Source organism: Podarcis pityusensis (genome assembly GCF_964106645.2).
Source record: "Podarcis pityusensis genome assembly, chromosome: W".
NCBI classification, from domain to species: domain Eukaryota; kingdom Metazoa; phylum Chordata; class Lepidosauria; order Squamata; family Lacertidae; genus Podarcis; species Podarcis pityusensis.
Window position 1 is genome coordinate 15,735,092 of NC_138045.1, and position 14,523 is coordinate 15,749,614.

Consider the following 14,523-nt stretch of genomic DNA (forward strand, 5'->3'; position numbering starts at 1 on the left):
GAATGTTAGAGTGATGTTGGATTGAAAACAAGTGGCTTCCAGCTGTACAGGATTTAAAGTTATAGATAGATTAAGATTAAGGATTAGGATTAAAAAAGTTTAAGGAAATGGAAATTTGGTTTTTAAGAGGTAAAATTTTAATGTTATATTATATAACTAAAGACTAAAGATTGGGATTAAAAAAGAGGGAAAGAAATTGCTGGAGAAACAATTTGAACTGGAATACAAAAGAGGGAGGTATGAGGAGGTCCAGAAAATAAGTAAATTTAAAAATGGAGATGAAAAGGTGATATTGTTTTTAACTGTTTTTTTTTCTTTTTTGCCTTTTGCCTTTTGTTCTTTTTTTTCTTTTTTGGATTATGTATTGTGTATTTTTTGAATTGTGTATTTCTTTTTTATGTTCTATGTTTAATTTTTTATGGAAACTTTAATAAATATCACTTTAAAAAAAATAAAGAAAAGTAAACATGATGGGAATGTTGGGACTGTCCGTGGGAAACAGAGGGACAGTCAATTCACAGGGCAGTACACCGGAATTAGCTCAGAGTGTAATATGAGCTCTTCCTATTGTTCCTGTACAGGAAGTACAGGAAGTGTTTGTCACTCGACTGCTAGAGCTTGAAGAGAGCAGTCATGTTTTTGTAACACTGCAAAGACAGAAATAAAGGCATGTAAATACGTTTCTGTCTATCTCTTTCCCCTGTCGGGGGGGCAAGAAAGAGGGGGTGTGTTCTTCTCACGCTGAGAAGAATCGCCTATCGCGACCTTGCCTGGATCTTGCTGGGGAATGCAGACAGGGAGGTCAACAGGAGATCAAGCCGGGTGCCTGGAGAGTTGCCAGTTACTACTGATATAGGCTTGAATTCCGACATCTGGTAGCACGGAGCCGATGGCATTGATCCATGAAAGCAGCAAAAAGGTTGATGGATCGTACTTCATCCTCTGCAAGGAGATAAAGAAAGAATGTGGTAGCGAGCGGATGGAAAGCTACAAAGGACGGCTGAGCACCGGAGGAGGCGTTTTTGCTGATAAAACGAGCAACGGATTCCCTCAAGGTATGGTCATTTTATGGCTGTGAGAGTGAACGCGAATTGAAGCATTCTTCGGTTCACTGACTGTCTGCTTTTGGATGAAAACAGCATGGAGAAACAGCCTGCATATTTCGCATTCCTGAGGCTTGATAAGCTTTGCTATAGCCAGTCAGCCAAGTCCAGTTGCTAAGCAACGAGACGTGTATGCTTTTCAGCTTCTTCTAAGTGGAAAATTACAAGCCAAGTGAGGCTGGGACTGTGAGAGGCTGGAAAAACACTGGTGTTTTGTCTATTATCTCACTGCTCTTGGAGGGATTTTCCGAAGCAGCCTGCGTTTAGCTGCCAGGTGCAAGGCAGTAAACAACCCAATAGACTCTTGGATTTTACAGGCTCGAGAGTGAGAGCTAAGGCTTGGATTCAAAATGGATACCAAGAAGGGGGGGGGCTTACCTTACCCACCTCCACTGACTAATGACAATTATTCCTCATGGTCTGTAAAGATGAAAGCCCTGCTTCAGAATCAGAGGATTTTTGGGGTGATTGATAATCCCATCCCTGCTGCTCCAACGCCAAGTTGGAATTCACAGAATGTGAGAGCCAGGACGGCCATAATTCTGTGTGTCTCTGATGATCAACTTGTGCATATTCAGGATTTGGAATATGCGTGTGAGATTTGGCAAACGCTGCGTAGAATACATCAAAGAGATGCTGGTTCTTCAGCGTTCCTGCATTTTGAAAAGCTGACCAATCTAAAGCTAGCGCCTGATGGAGATATGCAAGCGCATCTGACAGAGATGAAATTCTTACGCCAGCAGATGGCGCAACGCAATTTCCCTCTACAGGAAGAGATATTCTGCTTCATGATTATTAACAGCCTTAATCGGACTTATAAAACCGTTGCAAGTCAGCTGGGTTCTCTACCTGCCGCAGATCTTACGGTGGAAAGAATTTGTGCTGTGGTTTTGAATGAGAGAGACAGACTTGCTGAAATAGATGTCAAAGACAGGGGGAGAGAAGCTCGGAGTTCTGACACCCCCACTGCTATTGCTAGTGAAGAACAGGCTGTTGCTTTGAACGTTGTCCGTTGTGACAATTGTGGACAGACTGGGCATCTTCAGCAGAATTGTAAGAAGTCACGTCAACAGAAAGGAGCTAAAGGGAGCTCTGCAAAGCCTGAGGCATCAGGCAAAAGTCGTACCAAGTCCCAGGTGAAGCCTGCAAAGGCATTGCTGTCAACAAAAGCTGAATTTTCAACGGAGAACGCTTTTGTTCTTGACACGGGTTGCACGCAAGACATGACGTCGCGCCGAGAACTGTTTTCAACGTTTAAGATGCAAAGCTTCACTGTGAAACAGGCCAATGGCCAGGAGCTTGAAGCGACCGGGTTTGGAACTGTGTATCTTGAGAGTCTGAACTTGACTATTAACAATGTGTATTTGGTTCCTGATTTAAAGTTCAATCTGCTGAGTGTTTCACAGATCACAAAGAAAAGACTGATTTTGTCCTATGATAGAGAAAGCTGCAAAATCTTCAAAGATGGAGAGCTGTATCTTTCTGCCAGAGAGAAAGATGGACTGTATTTGTTGACTTTTGATCAAAGTGATTGCATAAATTGTAATGCATCTGAGTCTAACATGATTTCTCTTGCAGGCATGACGAAGGACATCCAGAAGACGACGAAAGTAACTAAAGCTTTTCAGCGAGTGTATGCTGATGTGATTGGTCCTCTAGCACCATCTAGAGGCAATGCAAGATATTATCTTGTGTGTGTGGATTATTTCTCTCATTATGTGTGGATATACATATTGCACAAACCACAAGAAGCCTTAGAAAGGTTTAAAGAGTTTTGTGACAAGGTTAAGAATGTTCATGATGCTAACATTGATTGTCTTTTCACAGATGAAAAGCCAGTTTTTCTTTTGCAGGATTTTCAGGATTTCCTGGATAAGAAAGGGATAACGCACAAGACTGCTGTTTCTGCAGGAGCATGGAACAAAAGTGTCTGTGTGCAAGTGAACAAAGAATTGCAAAAGGGCATGAAGGCGCAATTGCTGAGTTCACATTTGCCACATGAGTATTGGGCTGAATCTTTATTGTGTTATTGTTACTCTTGGTTGAGAAAGGTTTCAAAAGGTTCAGGAAGTTCTCCTTTTGAAAAGCTATTCCCACCTCCCGTGCGTTTCGAGGGCTTGGAGGGAGAGAGCCTTGGCTGATGTAACTTGCTGGTCTCCGCTATCTGTAGAAGCAAATTGAGTCATGTTTCTGTAACTTTCCTGCCTGTGTGTAGCTCAGAGTAGGCAGCATTTGTTGTTGTTTAGTCGTTTAGTCGTGTACGACTCTTCGTGACCCCCTGGACCAGAGCACGCCAGGCCCTCCTGTCTTCCACTGTCTCCCGCAGTTTGGTCAAACTCATGCTGGTAGCTTCGAGTACACGGTCCAACCATCTCGTCCTCTGTCGTCCCCTTCTCCTTGTGCCCTCCATCTTTCCCAACATCAGAGTCTTTTCCAGGGAGTCTTCTCTTCTCATGAGGTGGCCAAAGTCTTGGAGCCTCAGCTTCAGGATCTGTCCTTCCAGTGAGCACTCAGGGCTGATTTCCTTCAGAATGGAGAGGTTTGATCTTCTTGCAGTCTATGGGACTCTCAAGAGTCTCCTCCGGCACCAGAATTCAAAAACATCAATTCTTCGGTGATCAGCCTTCTTTATGGCAGGCAGCATTGTGCTCTCCAAATGTTGATAGACCAAAATTCCCATAATCGCTAAGAATTGGCCTTGCTGACTGGGGCTCATGAGAGTTCCACTTCAGCAACACCAGGAGGGTGCAGTGTCGGCGATCCCTGCTGCTGCAGCTGCACCACTAAGGTTTCTACTAGAGCAGCCAGTAGAGAGCAACATAAACCGAGTGGCAGAGATGTATTAGATTAGATTATAGCAAATGTGGGCAACTTCTCCAGTGATCGGGGTGGGAGTTGCAGTTTGTTAAGGGCAGTAACGCGAAAGCAGAGCGGCCATTTTGCATGGAGAAGGTTCTCGGCTCAGTCACCAGTGTGTGCAGATAGGGCTGGGCATGATCTCTGCCTGAAAGCTGCTGCCAGTCCATGCAGTCCGTCCTGAGCTTGATGGGTCAATGGTCTGCCTCAATATAAGGTAGCTCCTTATGTTCCTGTGTACTACAGCAGGGTTTGGAGGGCCACAAGAGCCCTGCCCATGAATTCAAGAACCAGGGGAAATTCTAAAAGTCTTTGCTGAAAGGACATCAAAGCAGGGGCCAGGTGAACCTCTTTGGGAGATTATTTTGAAAGTTCGGGTGCCATGACTGAAAAGGCCCTGCCATACTTGAAAGAGCAGGAGTTCCCTGGGAAAGGGCTGCCCCTGCTAAAGATTCTAGTCAGTGGAGAGGCAGTGCAAAAATAAGTGGGCCTTCTTCTGGTACCCTTTTCCCAAACCTTGAAACACTTTAAAGGCCAAGTGGGATACTCTGAATTGGGCCTGGAAGCAGTTCAAGAGCCAGTCTAGTTCACAGAGTACTAGCCTAATATGATCATACTGCCCAATCCTAGTTATCAGTCTTACTACATATTGCAGGAAGTGGCAGCAGGCTGACCCCCGACCCCCGACCCCGTGAGCTAGCCTGTAGCTGTGGTTTCTTTGCTTTTTTCCAGCATTGTCATCTGATCACTAAAAATGAGCTTCAGAGACTTCTGACCTACGACCAGGTGAGAGACATCTTTGTGTTATATGTGGTGGTTTAGGATATTGCCCTGTTTATTTCCTTTGTCTGGGATACCCCAGCCTAGGCTAGAGAAACCACTTTCAGACAGTTAGGAGCAAAGTGTAGCTATAACATAGGATGATTGCGACTTCTACAAATGCTTTTTAAGGTTGCAGGTTTGTGCAACCTGAATTAGAAGCAAGTCCCAATTAAGTTGGAGGGTTGCCTTGGAATAAGTAGGACTGCTCTACAATTTCCCAGTTAAAGGGCTTTCCTAGCTCAGCACACGCTCCAGATGTTGTTGGACTCCCATCAGCCCCAGCATAGCTGCTGTCCAGCAATATCTAAAGGTCTAAGGTTTCCTGCTCTAGGTTTTACATCTGTCTGGAAAATCTGCGTTGCTCACATGTTCTTATCAGCAGATACTTCCATTAAGTCCAATTAAATTGCTGGTGCTTTTTGTTTTACATTTTTCTCTCCAAGGTTTGTGTGTTCATCATGTTGATGACCTTTCTCCCACTTGCCATAAGGATCATTGGTATTTTGTGTTGAAACAGAGGCCTGATTGCTGCACCTTACGGTGGATTTAAACTCTGTGAGCTTAGTCATGCCTTAGCCCTTTGAGAAGGATGCTGCAAGGAAGGCAAGGGGGGGGGCAGCCTCAGACTTCCAACATATTCAAAACCATAATAAAACATTAAAAACTTCCCTAAAGGCTGTATAGTTACTTATCTCCTTGACATCTGATGGGAGGGTGTCCCACAGGGCAGGTGCCACTACTCAGAAGGCCCTCTGCCTGGTTCCCTGTAACTTCGCTTCTCACAGTGAGGAAACCGCCAGAAGGCCCTCGGTGCTGGACCCTGATGCCTGGGCTGAACAATGGGGATGGAGACACTCTTTCAGGGCTGAGGCCAATTAGGGCTTTAAAGGTTGGCGCCAACACCGAGAATTGTGCTCAGAAACGTCCTGGGAGCCAACGTAGGATGCAAAAGGATGGTTTTGCAGTTGCTCATAGTGTTGGGGTGTATTCTGGTGGTTGTTAAAAGTTTGTATGGATTATTGGTACATATAACATTGTCTATTGGAGGTATAGCTAACCTGTGGTCTGCCAGATGTTACTGAGCTGCAGTTCCTGTTGGCTCCAGCCATCATGGCCAGTAATCAGGGATGATGGGAATTGTAGTTCTGCAGCATTGTGAGGGCCACGTGTCTGCTGCTCCTGAGTTAGAGGATTTTCCTGTTGTGTGATGCAGCAAAGTAATTTAAGATGACATGGGGCAAAAAAGCACAAACATCCTGTACCTTTAATAATTGTGTATAAGATAGGATTTCAGCAGGTATACCCCTTTTTTTGCACTTGGCTAACCTACTAGTAGGGACGCGGGTGGCGCTGTGGGTTAAACCACAGAGCCTAGGGCTTGACGATCAGAAGGTCAGAGGTTCGAATCCCCGCAACAGGGTGAGCTCCCCTTGCTCTGTCCCTGCTCCTGCCAACCTAGCAGTTCGAAAGCACGTCAAAGTGCAAGTAGATAAATAGGTACCGCTCCGGCGGGAAGGTAAACGCTGTTTCTGTGTGCTGTTCTTGTTGACCAGAAGCGGCTTAGTCATGCTGGCCACATGACCCGGAAGCTGTACGCCAGCTCCCTCAGCCAATAACGCGAGATGAGCGCCGCAACCCCAGAGTCGGTCACGACTGGACCTAATGGTCAGGGGTCCCTTTACCTTTACCTTTAACCTACTAGTACTTCACCTTGGTCTTCCAGCACAACAGTGGCTGTTAATAGACTCCATTGTCAGGCAACAGGGGGTCTTTTGCTTCTCTGTCACGGCTAAAATGGCCGCTGTTTCTTTAATGCGAATAAAGCTGGGTCAGCATGACTCAGCGGCTTGCAGCAGGTTGTGTATATATAGTGAGAAATGTTAGTCTGAGACTGAGGCTGGTGTTTGGGTTGGTTGGTTGGTTGGTTAGTGCTGGTGTGTATAGTTATTCAGTCGTGTTTTGCACAAAGACTTTTAAGAATAAAACTCTGCAAGGATATTCTCGTGGACTCTTTTATGCAGACAAGGGTCCAAGGACCAGGCTGAAGAGACAAAGGGAGGTCAGAACCCTTTCCTTCTTTTTTTTGCTTTTTACAAACACTTACAGGTTATGGGCCTAGTGTTTCTGAGCATGTGCAGAGTGCAAAACGACTGACAGCATCTCAGCAGGGAGCTGGTGAGTCCTGGAGGTGTACGAAGCCAGTGGCTGTGCGTTGGAGCAGTTGGTGGCAAGCTGTAACTGCCTGCAGCGACGCTGGAGCGGCTAGGATCTGAGGATCTGGAAAGCACTCAGCGTCAGCTACTGGAACAGTTTGAACTACTGGAGGACCACAGTAGGCGACTCACAGAGCGGGTACACCAGTTGCAGGGCCAGGCAGGACCTGAGGGTCAACAGAGGCAGCAGCTAGTAGCCGGTGAGTGCCAGCCAGGACCATCCAGTCAGACTCTAAAGAGAGAGTCAGGAGAGCTTGCTGGAGACCCCACAGAAGGGGCTCAGCAAGCACCAGCAGAGATGGAAGATTTCCAGTCTTCCCAAGTTGTAAATATTGGGGGAGGCATCCCTTTTGAACTTCTCTCAGAGAGCAACTGGCTGAGTTGGTCAATTAGAATGCAGCAGTTGTTAAGGAGAGATGGACTATGGGACTGTGTTGAAACTGAGGTTTTGAGGACTGACTCTGCTGAGGAAAAACGGCTGGATGAAAGGGCTCGTGCCCAAATTATGCTGTGTTTGAGCAACTCTCAGTTATTGCATGTAGCAAATGCCAGCACAGCGTTTGAGTGCTGGAATTTATTAAGGGTAATGCATGTCAGAGAAACTGCTGGAAGTATAATTTCTCTGACCAGAAGGCTGTTCAGGACTGTTATGAAAGAAGGTGAGAGTTTGGAAACTCATCTTCAAACGCTGAAATCTCTGTTTCTTCAACTACAACAGAGAGGTAAGCGTTATGATGAGACTGACCAAACCTACATTATCCTTTCAAGTTTGCCTGAAAGCTGGTTGCCTCTGATTAACAGCATGGAGAGTATGCGTCCCCGAGATCTGACCCTTGAGTATGAGGTTGGAAGATTGACTGAAGAAGCAGAAAGAAGGTCAGATAGACAGGCTGAACCCCAAGAATTGAGGAGTTACAGACGAGGCAGCGAGCAGCAGAATCTGCCAATGGAGCAACGCCAAGGTTTGGACTTGGCCATGGCGGTGAGGAGGTGCTATAGATGCAACCAACCCGGGCATCTCCAATGTCAATGCAGGGCAAGACTTCCAGGAGACGACGTGGAGCAGAGACAGCAATCGACGCAGAAACGTAAGCAGAAGGGGTTCTCTTCAGGGAAGAAGAACACGCGTTCTGCTCAGTTTGTGTCTGCATTTTCTCGAGAGGAGAGAAAGATACCTCGAGGAACATGGTTGCTGGACTCTGGGAGTAGCAGGATTATCTGCAATAGTCGGGAGGACTTTAAGACCCTGGAGAAGCCAGCCGATGGAAAAGACTCAATCTATCTTGCTGATGGTCGTAGAAGCAAGATTGATGGCCAGGGAACATGTTTCCTGCAGTGCTTGAACACTACTCTACCAGAGACCCTGTTTGTCAGCAGTTTGGACTATTGTTTGCTGTCTGTAAGCTGTTTGATTAATGTAGGGTATAGTGTTAACTTCACACAGGATGGCTGTCTGATAAAGAGTGGAACTCAGGTATGTGGCCATGCAAAGTTGGAAAATGGGTTATATGTAATGCAGGACAAGCCTGTTAAAGCAGCCCAGGTGGTTCAGGATAATTTGCCAGTTCATAAGGGGTGTGTACATGAACTGCACAGAAAACTGGGTCACGCCAATTTCCATGTGTTTTCAGAGATGCAAAAGGTGTGCAAGAACCTAAAAGTAAATAGCTGTAACTGTTTCCTAGATTGCAATGTATGTAAAATGGCCAAATCTAAGAGGAAGCCTGTGGCTTCTAAAAGTGACAGAGTATCTAAAGAGGTTTTAGAACTTGTCCATTGTGACGTGATAGGCCCTTTTCCACAAAAGACTGACGGGGGCGCCAGATATGCATTTCTGGTAATAGATGACAAATCACGTTTTAGTTGGTTGTTTTTGTTAAAGCAGAAATCTGAGTGTTTCCCCACATTCAGAGAATGGGTTGCCCAAGCTGAAAAGCTCTTCGCTCGCCCTGTTGTGCAGTTGCAAACAGATAGGGGCGGAGAATTTCTGAACAAACAATTTGGGACATGGTTGCGACGTAAGGGGATCACTCACCGTTTGACTAACCCTTATAGCCCTGCTGAAAATGGTCTGTGTGAAAGACGTGGGGCTGTAATACAGTCAGTAAAGGACTGCCTGCTAGTGGATGCAGGATTGGGTCACAACCATAGACTGTGGGGCGAGGCTTTTCTGACAGCAAACTTTTTGATTAATAGAACCTGGTCAAGCTCTATAAAAGATATTCCTTATCGTGTGTTGTTTGGGAAAGAACCAGAGTGGACAATGCTCCATAACTGGGGTGCTTGGGCACATGTAAATATCCCCAAAGCTCAGCGCCAGAAAGGGGGCACTAGAGCGCAGAAACTGCGCTTTGTGGGATATCAGTCCTATGGGAAAGGGTGGCGTTTCAATTTACGCCCAGGACGCGTGGTTCTGTCACGAAGCGCAGACTTTGCTGACCAGGACAGATGGACTGCGATCCATGCCAACCCAGATTGCCTACTGCCCCTGCAGGTAAGAGAAGAGGCTTCTTCTACGCCATTGGCAACACAGGAGCAGGATGAGGAGGAGGCACAGATTTCCCCGAAGGATGTGGCAATAGATAATACTTCTCTAGAGGAAGAGGAAGAAGAGCCAGAGATAAGGGGGGGGGGGAGAAGAAGTAGTTGTGCCTAGGCGCTCCCAGCGTTTAAACAAGGGTGTACCTCCTCAGCGTTTGACCCTAGGAGGAGTGAGAGTATGCAATGTGAGTTGTGTGGAACCACAAAGTTATAATGAAGTCTTAGACTTACCCCCTGGAGAACGTGCTTTGTGGCAACAAGCCATGAAAGAAGAAATTGACTCTTTTAAACGTAACAAAGTGTTTGAGGTTATAATGCCGCCACCTAGTGGCAGAGTGGTGTCATGCAAGTGGGTTTACAAAAGAAAAACCCTTGCATCTGGGGAACCACGTTTTCGAGCCAGATTAGTAGCCAGAGGGTTCACTCAGATTAAAGGGGAGAGTTATGATGAAGTGTTTTCTCCCACTGTAAAGAGTGAAACTTTTCGTTTAATGCTTTCCATTGCTGCTGTAAGACAACTAGCAGTGCACCATTTTGATGTTGATGCTGCATATCTGCATGCAAATTTAGACCATGAAGTGTTAATGAGACAACCCCCTGGGTTTGAAGAGGGGAATGGTGCAGTCTGGCGTTTGAAAAAAGCTGTTTATGGTCTCAAACAAAGTGGAAGGTGTTGGAACCAGTGTTTAAATGAAGCCCTTGTAAAACTTGGTTTTAAAAGGAGTGTGGCTGATCCATGCCTGTACACCAAGGGGACAGGCAACAAATATCTAATGCTCTTAGTCTTTGTTGATGATTTGCTTGTAGCAGGGAGTTCCACAGATGAGATCCAGAAGCTCACAAGTCAACTGGGAAAAAGGTTTAAGCTTAAAGCCTTAGGGCCTGTAAGCAATTACTTGGGAGTAGAAGTAAGGCAGGAAGCTGATGGAAGCTTCCTATTAAGCCAGAAAGAGAAAATTCTTCATTTGATAGAGCAGTTTGGCATGGAAAACTGCAAGCCAGTTCAGACTCCCGTGACACTTCCGGGTTAGCGCCAGCGGCGAATGGCGGAGTTTCTCTAAGCGGAGGAACCGGCTCCGTGAAAACTGGGTCGCCCGCCGCGGCGAAGGTGGGGACCCGCTAGAAATCCCAGGTGGAGGAAGCCTGGGAACGTGGGGGTTCGGCAGGGCACCAAGAGTGCCTCCCCTACTCGTGGGGAATCCCATTGAGGGGCTCCGGCGCGAAGTGGGGTGAGCGGCGCGGTGCTGCGAACTGACTGCTACTTTCACGGAGTGAAGCCGCACAGCCATTGCCGGAGAGCGCTGACTTTTTCCTGTGGACATTCGGATTTAAAGTAATTACCTGTGAGTAAAGTGAAGAAATTGGAACTTTAAAAGCTGAATTAGGCTACGAACGGGGGAGGTGTAAAACAGGAAGTCCGCCTTCCTCTTTTTGTAAATAGTTGGAAGCAAAGAGGTTTAAACTAAAGCCTGAAAGACTGTGTTTAATGTTTAAATTTCCAGTATAAAAATAGCGAACCCCCCCTTGGAAGCAGGGGAAAAGGGGGAGGATTCTTGGACATTATTTGCCTGCAGAAAAAGAGGGAAAAGTTAACTTTTCTTTTCTTTTTTTAAAAATGATATTTATTAAAATTTCAAAAGGAAAAGATTACATTAAAAAGAAAATTAACAGTAAAAAGAAAAAATACAAAATACAAAAAAGAAAAACCAATTAAAAACAATTCCATCTTTTCATCACTTCTTTTACATTTACTTGTTTCCCAGACCTCCTCATACCTCCCTCTTTTGTATTCCAATTCAATTTATTAATCCAGCAATTCCTTTTCCTCCTTTTTAATCCTGATCTTTAATCCTGATATATTATAACATTAAATTTTTAGATATTAAAAACCAATTTTTCCATATTCTTTTATACCATTACAGCTAGAAACCACTTAACTTCAATCCAGCATCATTCTAACATTCATTAATTTTACAATATTTCTGTAGATAGTCTTTAAATTTCTTCCAATCTTCTTCCACCGACTCTTCTCCCTGGTCTCGGATTCTGCCAGTCATTTCCGCCAATTCCATATAGTCCATCATTTTCATCTGCCATTCCTCCAGTGTGGGTAGATCTTGTGTCTTCCAATGCTTTGCAATAAGTATTCTTGCTGCTGTTGTAGCATACATAAAGAAAGTTCTGTCCTTCTTTAACACCGATTGGTCGACTATGCCCAGGAGGAAGGCCTCTGGTTTCTTCAGAAAGGTATATTTAAATACCTTTTTAAATTCATTATAAATCATCTCCCAGAAAACCTTAATCCTTGGGCACGTCCACCAAAGGTGAAAGAATGTACCTTCAGTTTCTTTACATTTCCAACATTTATTATCGGGCAAATGATAAATTTTTGCAAGCTTGACTGGGGTTATGTACCACCTGTATATCATTTTCATAATATTCTCTCTTAGGGCATTACATGCCGTAAACTTCATACCTGTGGTCCATAACTGTTCCCAGTCTGCAAACATAATATTATGTACAACATCCTGTGCCCATTTAATCATAGCAGATTTCACCGTTTCATCCTGGGTATTCCATTTCAGCAGCAAGTTATACATTCTTGACAAATTCTTAGTTTTGGGTTCTAACAGTTCTGTTTCTAATTTTGATTTTTCCACCTGGAAGCCAATTTTCTTGTCCAAATTGTATGCCTCCATTATCTGATAATAATGAAGCCAGTCTCGCACTTTATTTTTTAGTTTTTCAAAACTCTGCAGTTTCAATCTATCTCCATCTTGTTCTAAAATTTCCCAATATTTCGGCCATTTGACCTCCATATTGAGCTTTTTCAGAGCTTTCGCTTCCATCGGTGACAGCCACCTTGGGGTTTTATTTTCCAATAAGTCCTTATATCTTATCCAAACATTAAACAATGCTTTCCTGACAATATGATTTTTAAATGCTTTGTGTGCATTGACCTTATCATACCACAGATATGCATGCCATCCAAATACATTGTTAAAACCTTCTAGATCCAAAATGTCAGTGTTTTCAAGAAGCAGCCATTCTTTCAACCAGCAAAAAGCTGCTGATTCATAATAAAGTTTAAGGTCTGGCAGGGCAAATCCACCTCTTTCCTTTGCACCTGTTAGTATTTTAAATTTTATTCTGGGCTTCTTGCCCTGCCAGACAAATCTAGAAATATCTCTCTGCCACCTCTTGAAACAGTCCATTTTGTCCACAATTTGCAATGTTTGAAACAAAAACAACATTCTAGGCAATACATTCATTTTTACCGCAGCAATACGGCCCAGCAGTGGAAGCTTCAAATTTGACCAGATTTCTAAATCTTTTTTCACTTCAGCCCAACATTTTTCGTAGTTATCTTTAAATAAATTCCCATTTTTTGCTGTCATGTTAATCCCTAAGTATTTAACTTTCTTAACCACTGTTAAACCTGTCTCATTCTGAAACCCCTCTCTCTCCATTGGTGTTAAATTTTTCTCTAAAACCTTGGTCTTTAACTTATTCAATTTAAACCCTGCAACTTGACCAAATTCTTGGATCAATTCTAAAACCCTTTTGGTACTAGATTCTGGCTCTTGTAACGTCAGTACTAAGTCATCTGCAAATGCTCTCAATTTGTACTGTTTGGCTCCAACCTGTATACCTTTAACCAACTGGTCCCTTCTAATCATGTTCAGCAAAACCTCCAGGACCGAAATAAAAAGCAATGGGGAAATTGGGCAGCCTTGTCGTGTCCCTTTTTCTATCTTAAATTCTTCCGTCACCACATTATTTACAATTAATTTAGCCTTTTGTTCGGAATAAATTGCACTTATACCGTTTTCAAAGCCTTGGCCTACCCCCATACCCTGTAGGTTCTTCTTCATAAAACTCCAAGAAATGTTGTCAAAAGCTTTATCCGCGTCCACAAATATCAAAACTGCTTTAGTATTTATGTTCACTTCTAGTTTTTCCAAAATATCAATTATATTCCTCAAATTGTCAGATAAGTGTCTTCCCGGGAGAAAGCCCGCTTGGTCTTTATGAATCTCTTCCATCAACACTTTTTTCAATCTCTTGGCCAAAATGTCTGCAAAAATTTTGTAATCCACATTAAGTAATGATATGGGGCGGTAGTTCTTAAGCTGCGTCTTTTCAGTCTCTGTTTTCGGTACAAGTGTAATATATGCTTCTTTCCACGACTCTGGTGCCCTTTCCCCCTCCATTATTTCATTACAGACCTCTTTCAAAGGTTGTACTAGCCATTCTTTCAAGGATCTGTAATATCTAGAAGTCAGTCCATCCGGTCCTGGAGATTTACCCAATTGCATATTTTGAATGGCACCTTCTATCTCTTGTTCAGTTATTTTATAGTTCAACATTAATTTACTTTCTTGAGAGATTTTTTGTAATCCATTTGTTTTCAAAAATCGATCTAGATCAGTTTCTTTCAGTGGCCCTTGTGTATATAGTTGTTTAAAGTACCTCTGGAAACAATTTCTAATCTCAGCTGGGTTCCGTATATTCCTTCCTTCCACTTCTAAATTTGTAACTGTATTTAATTTTTGTCTTTTTTTCATTTGCCAAGCCAACAAACTTTTCACCACTCGGAACCTGGGAACGGCAGCCATTAAAATCGCTGCACTACGTGGAACTGGCGGAAATGACTGACAGAATCCGAGACCAGGGAGAAGAGTCGGTGGAAGAAGATTGGAAGAAATTTAAAGACTATTTACAGAAATACTGCAAAATTAATGAATGTTAGAATGATGTCAGAAAGAAATTAAGTGGTCTTAGCAGCAATGTTAAGGTGTATGTAAAAATGGATTGTTAACAGATGAGAATCCAAAGTTATAATATATTAAGTTAAAGGATTAAGACAAAAACAAAGAGGGAAAGGAATTGCTGAATTAACTAATAGAACTGGAATACAAAAAAGGGAGGTGTGAGGAGGTCAGGGAAGTAAGGAAATGAAATGTAAGTTATGGAAAGATCGATGT

The 14,523-nt window shown here is 43.7% G+C and overlaps 1 protein-coding gene and 1 pseudogene across 2 annotated transcripts in view; one reads left to right on the plus strand and one right to left on the minus strand.

Moving 5' to 3' along the window:
- Nucleotides 1–14,523, minus strand: part of LOC308467778 (uncharacterized protein) — a 624,927-nt gene that overhangs the window by 239,961 nt on the left and 370,443 nt on the right. The gene's annotated exons all lie outside the window — the stretch shown is intronic.
- Nucleotides 2,684–14,523, plus strand: part of LOC308467634 (inositol polyphosphate 5-phosphatase OCRL-like) — a 56,316-nt pseudogene continuing 44,476 nt past the window's right edge. Inside the window, exons 1-2 of the transcript in view lie at nucleotides 2,684–2,713; nucleotides 4,692–4,745. The product of the transcript in view is annotated as an inositol polyphosphate 5-phosphatase OCRL-like (transcript). The remainder of the gene's footprint in view (nucleotides 2,714–4,691; nucleotides 4,746–14,523) is intronic.